The sequence below is a fragment of the Oryza sativa genome, chromosome 5 (genome assembly GCF_034140825.1).
Source record: "Oryza sativa Japonica Group chromosome 5, ASM3414082v1".
NCBI classification, from domain to species: domain Eukaryota; kingdom Viridiplantae; phylum Streptophyta; class Magnoliopsida; order Poales; family Poaceae; genus Oryza; species Oryza sativa.
Window position 1 is genome coordinate 9,108,318 of NC_089039.1, and position 14,205 is coordinate 9,122,522.

The window sequence follows — 14,205 nt, forward strand, 5'->3', positions numbered from 1 at the left end:
TTGTAATTCTAACATATCAACATCACCTCAGGTTAATGAGAGTCCAAATATAACTTTTATAAACATTTACATGCATTTAGGAAAGGGAAACATATATAAGACATAAGTCTTGCGAATTATCTAAAATAATTCGTGCAAGATAAAACCATGGGAAAATTCATGTAGGCTCTAATCAACACATGCAACTCACTGTAATTTTGGTATGATTTAATAACTAAATTTGGTACCTCAAATAAATCAGTCAAACTAATAAAAACTAGATTAACTGTAGTTCTTAATCGGCTAAAACCATACTTTGTCTAAAAGTGCATTTAACTGCATAAAAGTGTATAAGTAAAATAATTTATTCAAATACTAGGTCATTTATAATGAATAAAAATAAATTTTCCAGAATTTATCTTCTCTATTTAGGTCTCCTAAAAATTCGAACTAGTTTCCAAAGAACCCATATTCCTCTAATTTCTGTGAGTAATCTATCCATAATTTTTGAGTGCAACCAAAGAAAATGGAAACTAGGTACATACACCTACCTCCAGTAAAATCAACACTAGTTAATCTGATCAACACATTAAGTATTGAAGCTACAAAATTAGAGGAGAAAATAATTCCGGAAATTCGTCCAAAAACCAAGCTCACCCATGTCTCTGCCTACACATCTCTCTTCCACCTAGTTTACTTCGACCTGGGCCCCCTTGTCAGTCCCTCCGGCTTGCCCTTCCTCTGTGCAACTTCCCTAGCCGACCGAGAAACACTGAGAGGGAGAGATCGAGCGCCGACCGGCTCTGGACGCCGCGCGACGCGTGGCCACGACGTGTCGACGCCCTAAAAACGCCGAGCTCCATTTCTGCCTCTCCCAGACGCGTCGCCACTCTTCACCCACCATTCCAGTGCCGATCCATCCGAGGGAGAGCATCCTCGCTGCTCTTCTCCACTGGTTCTCCATCGCCGGCCACGAAGAAGACAATGGCCGCAATCGTTGATGAGCCGCGGTTGTTTCCTCTTCTCTTGCGTTCCATACTCTCCTCACCATGCCGAATATTTCTCCTTTTGATTTCATCCTCTCTGGTGCAGCCAATCGGCGGGAACGCTGCCGTGCACACCGGAGCTCTGGAGCGCGCTCTGCGCACCGCCGCAGCGACATCGTCGCCGTTGCCATCAATCTAGATCAAGCCGGAGCGAGCCACCACGCCACCAGCTTCACCTCAACCTCCTCTCCATTTCCCCTCAAGAATCTTGAAGAATGGTGCTACGAGTGTGGAGATCGTCCACCGTCTTCTCCACCTCCGGTCGCCGTCGCCATTGTCGATTCCGCCTCCTCCGGTGAGCCATTGTCCGATTCTTCGCGTATACACCATCCCTGGGACCTCACTAACCCCATGAAAACACATGCATGTCAATTCGATGAGTGGATCGAGCCGTTGCCGTCTTCCCGGAGCTCTACACCGTCGCCGGACCATCTTCTTCTCCGCTGCCGCTGTCCAGACTTTCCGGCGCCTCGTTCAAGGTTCGGTGAGCACCCTTGAGCCCATAGGATTGCATTCATGCATTTCATTCACTTAGAATTGAGCACCAACTCAACATGCAGTAGCAGCCTAAGCACAGCCGCCGCTCGGACTCGCCGCCGGCGTTACTCCGATGTCCACTGACCAAGAAAAGAAGAGGAATGGAATCGCAATAGCATGATCTTCATTTTGTCTTTTGGTCGCACCCTCAAACGAGCCACCGTTTGCCGCTGGCAAGCTTGAGATCGAGCTCAGCCATGGCTGTTCTGCCTCTCTGCGTGAGAAAAGAAGTCAGGGACCTTGTTTCGAGAATTTAAACAACTATAAGGTTTAATGTGCAACTTTTCAATTCACTGACATATGAGCCTAGGTCTGCGGGTTGATTCTTAGAAACCTCAGGGATCTTTTTGTATATTGATCTCTCACTGACAGTGGACCCCTTGGAAACAAAATCTGGAATTATAAAAGAACAGTAACTAAAACTTGTAAAATCCATATAAAATTAAATATAGCTCATTTTAAGATGATTCAAATTTCTGTGAACTCACCAAATTGGGAAATTTGATGTTATGGAATAAAAACTTGCACTCACAGTACAAATTTAGCCTCTAAAATTTATCCAAGTTAAATCACACATAAAGCACGCACAAATTTATAAAATGCATACAAAATTCATTTCAACTCATTTTAGAGCAAACTTAGTTTCTACAGATCCACCAACATGTTCTCTAAAAATAAATTAAAATAAAACATATAAACACTTTACATCAAATGCCTCTAAAACTATTATCTTTAAAATAACTAGTTTGGCATAAGATGAACTTTAGAAGTTTATATAAAACTCATCTTAGATCCTTTTTGAATAAACCCAAGTTCTGTATAATCACCAAAACATATACTTCCAAGTTATAAAATAAAATTATATACTTACTTATGTAAGTAATAACCATCATAGAGCAACCTTAAAATGTAAAATTTGTAGAAAATTCATCTTTAGTCTAAATGAAGTGAACCAAATATCTATAGAACCAGCAAACAGTGGGCTTCAACATAGTAAAATAAAATATGGAACCTTCTGTACAGGTTATAGCTCTAAACTTTAAATTTATAGGATAGGAGCTAATCACATAGTATCGATTGAGCAATATGTATATATATAAATGTACATAGAAATACACTCTAGCTATAATGAAACCCAAATAAAACTTGTTAGACCAGTGAATGCATAGTTCCATTCCCATCCACCAAAACTTAAGGCACTTAGCTTATGTAATAATTTCTAGGTTGATATAATAAATTGCTAACATGGACTAGAGCTCCCCTAGTTTATAAAATATGAACCATGATAATAAAGACCATAAGCCTATGAACTAAGGTTAGATTAGTTAACTAAAATACTCATTTTATACATCACTAGCTAGATGAGGCAAGTTCTAGACCTAAACCTCTAAAGCCATGAACCTATAGAACACTATACACCTATAACACGTTATAATTTGTAAAATACATAAAGAATTCATATTAACTCTAAAAATTATGAAACCAAATGTGTTAGTCTTAGAAAACACATATCTTCACCCCAGCAAACATAAACTTAATAAGAATCACCTTATAACAGCATTTCACAATAGTACCTAAGTAAATCCTACGCTATACCGATGAAACTTCTAAAATTCATAATTCTCAAATGAAATGAGATAAAATAGAAATTCTTTCACCTAAATTCATTTTAGACCAGTACCTATTCGCTGTGCACAAATCATCCATTTTAGAGCATTTTGGATTTTTCGCATATTTCGGTGTTTAATTGCATAACGTGTACTTTGTATAGATGATTGCTTAATCGGTGAAGAAGTGATTTAGGTGCTGATATTTTCCTGATTCAAGGCAAGTCCCACCTCCCTCTCTTTGATCACTTTGAACCTATGTTTTGGAGGTTATTGAAAATGTTTGCAAATCTTGCATGTCGATTGTACACTAATAAATTAAAATTTTGTTAAACTTGTTGGACAAACTCCTATTGTTTGCATTCACCTTGACCCCACATATATCCATATCCCTCACTCCTAACCTTAGGAACAATATGACTATACCACTTTATATATGACTTTTGGTGACACTAGGTTACTATATAAAGCTTAGCCATGCTTAGAATTGTCTTCCTTGTCATTATGGGCTCATTACAAACATGAAAATAAATTTTTAATTAATCTGGACAGAACTTTAATACTTGTGATTTTGATAAATAAAATGGTGGAAAAACATGGATTTTAGGTTTGGGCCTCAAGTGGTGCACATATGGTGATTAGTTGTGTACCGATAGGGGGAGAGTGTGCCCAAACCGACCTAAGGACTTCACTCAATGTCAGTTCATTTCGTATACAGTGCAACCACATGTGCTAGTATGGGATAGCCCAAGCTTAGTAAATTATTTATGGTTTAGCCTTACATTCTGGTAGGCTGGTGTGTATGAGTTCGGATAACTCAGAGGAACTTCCTATTTACCCCGACGTGGTAGTTTAGGTGACTAAGTCTGTCCAATACAACGGTATTGTGCCACGTGGGTGGGTTCCCGTTGTGTCCGCCACCACGGCGTTAAGTTTAAGGCGTGGGCCCGCCACTTAACGGTTCTAGGTCATATAACGTGTATGGCTTAGGATGGAGTAACACGTATCGTGCTGGTGTAAGGCTAAATCATGAATTTTGGAAAAGCTTTGTTGTGGGTAATAAATCGGGTACTTATGTATCGCGTGACATGCTCTTGCATGATTATTATTTCGCATCATGTGGGTAAAGTGTACAAACTCTGCAGAGTTAAAACTAATCGATTAGCCGTGCTCGCGGTCATGAGCGGCGTGTGGATATGTATTGAGTATAGACTTGTGTTTACTCTCCTAAATGCTGAAATTTACCTTCAAATTGTGATGAGATTTGAGAATGATCTCCTTGCTGCCATGGATGGCAATAAGGTGAATATTTATACATGATTAATGCCTACCTTGATGCCCAATACGTCAAATACTAGCTTGCTGAAATTTATTTGAAAGTAAACCTGATTTAGAAATGTTTTATGCAAATAAAACTTGCTTTATGCTAAAAAGAACCATATTATGCCTTCCTTGATTATATGCCTTGCAAGTAGGGTCTTAGGCTTGTCTTGGTGCTTGCCAGTACATTATTTCTAATAATGTACTGACTCTTGCTATGGAATTAACCTTTTGCTTGCAGGATTTAGACTTAGCCTTTGAGTGATGCGGGTGATCGACTGCTTCTTCTAGGACTTGAACTTAATGGGGTAAACCCCTAGTCGGTGTGCTTGTGGATTGGGTAGACAAGCTTCCGCTGTTCTATATATTTATTTGGCCAGTCGGCCGATGTAACTAAAGTAGATGTAGTTTATAATCGCTTTCATCTTATTTGTGTTTGCTATGTATAATCATGCTTGAGATGAAAGTGTGAATCTAGTGCACATCCTGGGAACTAGATTCACATGAGTATGAGTTAAGAATATTTGAGATGTTGTAGATCTTTAGCCATTTTTGTCAAGTCTCCTGAATGTGTAACACATCTGGTCACCGCCTTCGAGTGGTTTGACGGGCACATCTCAGGCTGAAGTTGACTGGCAGGCTAAAGGCCCGGCAATGTCTCCAATATTTCTCTCTCGAGGCGTCGGATATTTCATTATACTTGTTTGATGACTTGAATTATACATTTCATCTCTCAATTATAATGGAAGGTCCGGAGAGCCTACGACAGTTGGCAACAACATCTCTAGCTCCATGGTTGCTAGACTTCTTTTGTCTTCTCTGTTTTTTGTTGTTTTGGATGGATGGATGGATAAACAGATAGATGGGTTGCTTGGATCGTGGCTACTTTTGGGGTAGGGCTGGTACCAGCCTATACATGCACATTACCAGTGTGTATCAAATATGATACCTAGGTATTAAGCATGATACATCTAAGTATCAGGTATGATACATATAGGTATCAGGTATGGTACCTGAGACTTAGATATGGTGCATATAGGTATCGTGAGTACTAAGCATGGTACATCTAAGTATCAGGTCTGGTACATATAGGTATCAGGTATGGTACCTGGTACCCATATATGGTACATATAGGTATCATGAGTATTAAGCATGGTACACCTAAGTATCAGGTCTGGTACATATAGGTATCGGGTATGATACCTAGTACCTAGATATGATACATATTGGTATCATGTTTGGTATTCATTGATACTGGACATGATACTTGGTACCCGGTCTGGTACATGTAGGTATCATATATATTGTGTATGGGGCTAGGTCGGACCTTGTACTCACATCAAAGACAACACTGGCTAATTTTCCAGTGAGTGGTGGCTGCACGTGGCCTTGCGATAGGAGACCACATGCAATGTCTTACGAAAAAGAAAAGAAGGTAGCGTGGTAGGAGACTAAAGCTTGATGTGGACAGATTCATTTAACTATCCCGTAACTCTCTATCCCTCACGGGATCCCGTGCGCTAGCAATTCTCATTAAAAAAATGTAACAAAAGCTAGATAAAAAAAAATTAAGAAAGGAGAGAAGACATATTTTTTTTATGTTTGATTGCATCTTGCTCTCTTCTCTACATTCATCGTTGAACATCTGTATCCAACAAGCCATGACTTCATTGTTCGACCTCTAGCTTTCATTGCATCGCAAAAATACTTAGTGAAACATGGAATCCATCCATCTTTAAGAATGGAGGTGGTAGCATGATATGGAAAATATGGAAGTAATCAAACTAACATGTTAGTTTGATGTAACAAAATGGGATTATGTGATAAAACAAGTATGAATAATATAGTTCTAAACCATAAAAAAAACAAATGTGCATTGCACATGTATGTGCAGTGCTGATGTAACATAATCATAAATGTTGTGAAACAAGTATATGTGACATACTGGAGCATTTAAACACAGTAGTATGAAAAAAACTGGAACATGGAGGTAGTGTGTTGAACAAAAAAAAACAAAAGGTATTGATGCAGCAAACATGTACAGTCTACTCAAACATATGGATAAAATGTCCTGAAACAATCATAACCATTGTACTGAAACATAAAAGAGGGGCAGTATGCAGTGGTCATCTATGTATGTGCATGCCTGATGCAACATAATTGGGAATGTGATGAAACAAGTATGTAAAATGTGGTGGGACATATAAAAACAGTAGTGTGAAACAACCATTTGTTGTTCACTGCAACATGTAAGAATTAGCAAAAAGAGAAAAGGGAAATTTGAAACTCACACATCACTGGAGGATTCCTTGCTCCTCCTGTTTGGCATGGATGTAACACATCTCGTGTAAACATTCCCCACTTCAGCTATGGTTCTCATTTTCTTCTCATCTCCACCACATCATCAATATCCTTCCCCTTCCTTGCCCTTTTCTTCCTTTTTTTTGTCATGAGTGCTTAGGCCACTACTTGCATCACCTGGATGCAGACAAAAAAAAAGACAGGTATTTATAGTTAGTGACAAAAAAAATGATCAACAAGAAAATAAAAAAAATATTTGTGGTAATTGTTATACCTGCAGGTAAAGACAAAACAACAATGGTAGATGTATTTGCCGTTGTCGGAGACTGAGGTACTGGAGAAGGAGACCTCATTGCTACCAGGGAATGATCTGCAGGAGAAGCTGACGTAGCTGCTACTGGAGAAGATGGCCTGGAAGCTGACGGAGACTGAGCAACTAGAGAAGGCACTCTCACAATAATTGCAGTTGCATCATTCATCTCACAACAATTCGCTAAAATTTATGGTAATCCATGGAAGGTAGAACTTCTAATATCAGACATGGTGAACACCATGAACCTATATTTGCTGTGAAGGTAATGCACACTTTCTGGCTGATGTGCAGAAGCATGGAATGTTTAGGCTTACCTCTGAAAATTGCTCGTGGGCCAATGATCTTGAGTGCCCAAGGTGAAACCAAAGCTCCTTAGCCATGTGTGGTGCAAAAGAAGAAAGCAACAGAACAAAGGATTCAATAAACTGACTTTGGTTGGGTGTCCCACCGTAAGAAGAAAGCATTATAAGAGAAGTAAAAGAAACACGTTTACTAGAGTACAGATATTGTGGCCAATGCCATGTTAAACTGATCTTGTCATCCATTCTTTTACAGTTCAATTTGAATATTCAAGGCATCCTATTGGGTTTTACTAACATCAGGTTTATAAATTGCAAAAGGTTATGTGCGAATTTAGCAAGTGCTAAGCAGAAAATAAAGAAGTACATGCATAAAAGTTCTTAAGCACATTTTAAGCCTTTACTGCACGAAAGCACATATATAAGCTTGTTTGGATTTGAATAATTGCAGTACAGACATGAAAGATCTATGTACTAGAATTGCCTTGTAAGGGGAGATTGGAATATCTATTATCCTAAGAGTGCGGTGATTGTTTTGGTGATTAATGACAACCCATTGTTGGAACTAACTATTTTCATGAGTTGGTGAGATTAGGTTAAGTTCCGGCATCAAGTTAAAAGATTGAAGCTAGAAGATGGACATTATACCTTGATGAGGAGCAAGTGAAGACATTGATGATGCGGGGTATGAAATGGCTATCTATGGCAAACCGGTGAAGAGAAAGCAAGGCTCGGCTAGAAGATGGACATTATACCTTAATGAGGCGTAAGTGAACGCATTGATGATGCGGAGTATGAGGTGGCTATTAATGGCAAAACGGTGAAGGGCAAGCAAGGCTCGGCTACAATGGACCATGTGTGGGGTGAAGGGCAAGCAAGAGGCTTGGCGCCGATGGACCGAATCCGGTGGTGAAGGGCGAGTGAAGGCTTTGTCATGATGGTCATGATGGACCGTGCGAGGCCATTTGAAGCTATGAGTAATCCGTATCAATTATAAGAAGACCGCAAGATGGAATGTCGAGGATCAAGAGGATGTGGTTCTTCGATGAACATCAAGTCAAAATCCAAAGTGGGCATTGATCAAAGCAAAGGTATAATTGATTTGGGACTAATATGCTTAATGAGTGTAGGTGAGAATAGTCCCAATAGCGAACTGGCGTTGACGTTGACAACCCTCAAGGTGAAGCAAGAAGATGACATTCTTAGTGGTGTATTAGTCCCAGGTTGCTTAGGAGTGGGCTAGGATGCTTGGAGACCCCCCAAAACAAAGCGGCAAGAAGACTTGGAGCCGAGTTAGACTAGTTTACCTTTTCGCTTTGAGTTTAGGAAAAACCGTACTATTAAGAGGGGTTCCAAGTGTGGTTCTGAGATAACACAAGTGCTCTTAGTAGTGTCCAAGTGTTGAAATATTTTTAGGAGCTATTTTTGAAAATGGCTCTACTCGGGACAGAGAGTCCCACCCGAAGGTTCTGTCCGGAACTTCCTGGCGCCGAGGTGAGGTTGAAAATTTTCCTAAGTGCTGCCCGGAAGTTCCTGGCACTTTTACCCGGAACCTCCTGGCAGGTTTCCAGTTCAAACTTGTGAGTAACGTCTAGATGACGTCACCTAGCCGTTATATATATTGATCTCGTCCCCACGTCACCCTTTGGCCATTCCACTTTAGTTCTTGTGTTCCCTAGCTTGTTCTAGCCTCTCCCAATGTGATTTTGCTTTCTCCACCCAAATCTTGTGTATTTCTTGAGTGAGAGAGTGATTTTGAGGGTGGTGGTGAGGATTGGAGAAGGTTTTGAAGGCTAGGATGACTTGAGCACTTGGGGTATCTCGTTGGGCTGTCATTTGGAGCTTGTTACTCTTGGAGGGTGACCTCCTAGACGGTTAGGTGTCGCCCGCGAGTTTCCAACAAGGTTGTGGATTGACCCGGGCAAGTTTGTGAGGGCGTTATTCCACCTCCGAAAGGAAACGGAATACACGGTGAGTGAATTCCGAGCTGAGGTTTAGGAGGTCGTCTTGGTAGAGCAATCCTCACTTGTGGTGTTCTCTTGGTGTTCAAGTTAGGGATCTTAGTGGTCACTTGAAACCAAAGAGAAGTACCTAGGGGTGTTGGCTTGAATACCGGAGACCTCTTCCTAGGCCTTTGCTTGGTGAGGCAAGGAGTTAATCAAGACTCGGTTCTTTGGAGCTCCTCAACGGAGACGTAGGATTCTCAGTGGAGAATCCGAACTTCGGAAAACAAATCTTTTGTCTCCTCCCACTCTCTTTATCTTTGTGATTGTGATGCTTATCTCCTTATTTGCCTAGTTGTGCTATCATGTCTCCCATTGTACGATCACTTGTGATATCTTGTGTATTTTCATGTGTATTACTCTTGTTTGAGACATGTTGTACCTCTCTATGGTTTAGGCTTCCTTGTGATTTAATTTACTTGTTGTGAGGTGCTTGAAATAGCAATTCACAACTGCTAGGAAGTTCCTAGGAAGAACTCCGGAAGTTCCGGGCAGCTTTCTCTGCTTGTGAGAAAAAGCTGCCAGGAAGTTCCGGACCTTTTGCCAGGAAGTTCCGGGCTCTGATTTTAACCGCTGCGATTTGAAGTAAATTTTAGGAACGCCTATTCACCCCCCCCTCTAGGCGACATCAAGGCCCTTTCAATTGGTATCAAAGCCTAATCTCTGGATTGGCTTAACCGCTTGGAGAGAAGATGTCGGGGGATGGCGAGAAAAGTGTGAAGGGGTAATATGGTTGATACTCAAGATGCTACAATGTCAACAAGAGGTGAAAATTTCCTTGAACTTCTCATGCTAAATGGTTCAAATTACATGTCTTGGAGTACTCGCATTCTTTATGTGTTTAGGGCCATGGGTCCTCAAATAGAGCAAGTTATAGTTGTGAGCATTTCTCCTCCTAGTGATCAAATGCTATCATTTGAAGAGGAAGAGAAATGCATACATCTCAATGCTCAAGCTACTAATGTTTTGTTTAGTGCTTTGAGTGAAGATGTGTTTGAATCCATCATGCCACTTGAGGATGCTCATCTCATTTGGAACACACTCAAGGAGAGATATGACAAGTCCGAGTGTGATGAGGTAAAGCTCGCTATAGAAGAACCACTTGTGGAGTACTCAAATTCATCGACAATTTGTAAAGAGCCTCAAGTGATTCTATCCAATGGTCAAGATTGCCTCACCACATTCACCTCCTCATAGACACATGTCTTCATTGAAGGTAATGAAATGGTGAGTAGCGTCAATGTGGATACTTCTACCTCCTACAGTGCTTGTGAAACTAATCTTTTGAAGGAAGAAGTATGTGGAAAAAAATGGCCAAGTGAAGAATTTACATCTCCAAGATGCTCATCTCCACGCTCCGATGAATATTCTTGCATCATGGAGAAATCATCTTTGGAGAAAGAAAATCTAGAGCTTAAAGCTCAACTTGTAGAGCTCACTAGCAAGCATGTGGACCTACAAGAAAAGTATGATGAACTTTTGTGCTCTCATGGAAATATTGTAGATTCACATGCCATGCTAGAAGTAACTCATGAGGTGATCATAACAACGGTAAAATCCTATGTGCCTCATATTCAAGTTGACTTTACTTGTGCTAACTCTTATTGCTCTCAAGCAAATATTTTTCCGAGCACTATATGTGACCTGGATTATGTAGAGAAAAAGGATAAGCGCATCGATCATGGACTTGTTGGCAATGCTCAACCTTCTCAAGATAACCGTGAGAGCATGGTGAAGAAGCTTGAGAAGGGAACAACCGTAGCTTGCAACAAGTTCTATCAAGAAGATATCAAGTCCAACAACAAGATCAAGGGGCAAGATCAAAGGAAGAACAAAACTTCCATTACTTGCTTCAAGTGCAAGAAAATGGGACATCATGTGAGAGATTGTCCTTGGAAGAAAGAGAAGAAGTTGAACAAGAATGAGGATCTTGCTCACAAGTTCTTCAAGTCCACCAAAGAGGGACACTTTGCCTCAAGTTGTCCTCGCAAGATTGATGATGAAATCACACTTCCAACAAAGACATCTAGAATCAACAAAAGGAAGTGCTATGGTTGAAATGAGAAGGGGCATGAAATTGGATTTTGTCCTCACAAGAAGGATGATCATTGCAACCGATCAAGCAAGAGGCAAACCGGCAACAAACAAGTCAAAAAGCAAGATAAAAGCAAAACTCAACTTTGCTACAATTGCCAGGCTAAGGGACATATTGGTAAAAATTGTCCCATTGGTAACATTCCTAAGCCAAACCTCTCATTTCATCACAATTTGCTTAGGAAGGCCATAAATGGCACTTGTGCTACTAGGGTGATTAGTTCACTACATGCTAGCACAAAGGCCATTTGGGTGCCTAAATCTCTTGTGACTAACATCCATGGACCCAACGTGATTTGGGTACCAAAATATGCTTAGATTGTCAATTAGGTACTTGGAGGTGCATTGGAGGCTCAATTCATCCTTGAAGAACTAAGTTTGTACCATGAGCCAAATATGGAATCAAGGATGTGAATAATTGCTCTACATTAAGAACCAATGCCATCTCGGTAACAAGTATTTACATTGAAATATCTATGTCCTAACCTTGTGTAGGTTTTCGCTTGTGTATAATGTCTATCCTTTAATGTTGCTTGATTCATTTTTCAAATTTAATTTCGAGTAATGTTTTGGTTATCACATTTAGGGAGAGTGTTATAACTTCTCAAATCATTTGCATCCCTCAAATGTGTTTTGATTAAATTGATGCTATAATAGTCTTCAAAATTCTATTTTAGTTAAAAAGTCAAACTCTATAAAATTAGTTGTGAAAACTTGGTTTTGTTTGTTCAAAAAGGTTCCTACACCAATTTGAGAAGTATTTCAAAAGTTGATTCAAAACAAAAATAAGTTTTGGAAAGAAAATGTTTTTAGCCTCTAAATGTAGATGCTAGGATCTTGTTTTTGCTTTTAAAATGTGTTTATGTCAAAATATGTCCTAAAAGGTTTTTGCAAATAATCCTTTTGTCAAGCCACTAGAGTTGGTCATTTCAAATGTTTTTGGTATTTAAATATATTTTATATGATAAACGATTTGAAATTATTTGATCTCAAAATTCACATGAAAACTTATATTGACCATATTTGGTCCTATTATGGCATCGAGTGAGTTTAGCCACTAGAACCATATATTGTGATGTATATTGGTTCATGGAGGTATTTCAAACTCATAAAAACCAAAACGTCTCCAAAACAACTCATTCGCTCAAAATTGCCTTTTGGGTCATTTTGTTGGAACTTCAACATTTTATCGTTTTTTGAGCAATGAATTAAACATGAATCCTTTAAAAGTGATTTTATTGGTGCTAGGACAAGTGTGATCAAAGATATGGTGATCCTCAAACAAATCCCTCGCACGAGCACCATGGATTTTGATGGTTTCCCAAAAACTTGGTTTTTACCTTTGGTTTTCCAAGTTCTTTAAATTTGGTGATGAAATATTAAATATTTTGGTAATTTCTTGTTTCATCTGATTTCCCATGTTGTTGTGAGCTTGTGGTTCAAATTTCGTGAAATTCCGAGTTTGTTCGGGTGATTTGGAGCAAAATCTTAAAAGTTCTCGGGTACTCTCGGGTACTGATTTTGTCGGCTAGGAAGTTCCGGCCAAAATGCTTGGAAGTTCCGGTCAGCAGTCTCTGTTGAGACAAAGAGGGCCGATAGGAAGTTCCGGAAAAATTGATAGGAACTTCCTACCAATTTTTCCGGAACTTCCGGTCCAACTTGCCTCAAAACATAGTTTTAAAATCTTGGCTTAACCGAAAAGTTTGTTTTGACCCAAATACTTTTAGCTCAAGCTTCCAAAATTCAAAAGTTCAAAAGCTTACATGAAATGTTTTCTAAAAGAGTCCCTCTGGTAAAAATTCAAAACTCTTATTTGACGGTCCAAAGTTTGTGAAAAATGTTTCAAAGCGTTTCAAGTTTTATCTCAAGTGTTCTAAAAAGCTTTTGGAGTGAAATTTTTGTTTTTGGAACAAAATGTCATTTCTCCAACATGTTGCTTTAATCATATTTGGTCCAAACATGCATATGGTGGGTTTAAGCAATTTGACTAATGTTCTTTGTGAACATTGGCCTAATTTGGTATTTCTAACCCATCTAAGTCTTTCCAAATGTCAAACTTCTTAAAAAAATCCTTTGGTTGAAATTCATTGTTTTAAAAGTCATACACTTGATAGAAAATTCATTTAGTGAAATTAATTTTGGAGAAGTTTCTCTCAAGTTCAAAGATATTTTTTGCAAGCTTGAATTATTTCGGACTTTTTCTCTCTTTTCTCAACTTGTAGAAATTTTCAGAAAAAACTGACTTTGAGCTAATTCGTGATCTTTATATCTCAAAATGGGTTGTGTTGTTGTGATTTGGAAAGAGCTTACATTGTGACTTTCGATTCTCTATAGTTGGACTTCATTGCCAAATTTTGTCTAAATTATCAAAGGTCATTTGAATGTCATTTCAATGCTCCTTCTAAGTTATTTTTTGAGTTTCCAAGATTTGAACATCTTCAAATTTTCAGCTTTCTTAATTATTGTGATCCTTGTACATGCATGTTGGTTGAGAAAGGTGCAATGCTCCCACAATGAAATTTGTGCATTATCGTGTGATCTATCTCCAAGGTTTGTTGTAGATTTTTCAGCCCATGGATTGGATTACCTTCATGTGTCAACCGGAAGTCCCGGTCTACTAAGGACTTGTATGCTCCAATGGTAAATCTTTTACATCATCTCTACATATACAAGCTTCAAGTGTCATGAATATTCTTTCTTATGGTA

General features: G+C 39.2%; 1 non-coding gene across 3 annotated transcripts; it reads left to right on the forward strand.

Moving 5' to 3' along the window:
* Nucleotides 1-855: 855 nt before the first annotated feature.
* LOC107277846 (uncharacterized) lies at nucleotides 856-5,048 on the forward strand. Of its 3 annotated transcripts, XR_010741746.1 has the most exons (4): nucleotides 856-989; nucleotides 1,072-1,504; nucleotides 3,334-3,389; nucleotides 4,731-5,048. It is a non-coding gene; the product is annotated as an uncharacterized protein (transcript). The 3 variants fall into 3 exon arrangements; XR_010741745.1 differs by having other exon boundaries at nucleotides 856-1,509; XR_010741744.1 differs by having other exon boundaries at nucleotides 856-1,504.
* Nucleotides 5,049-14,205: the final 9,157 nt, after the last annotated feature.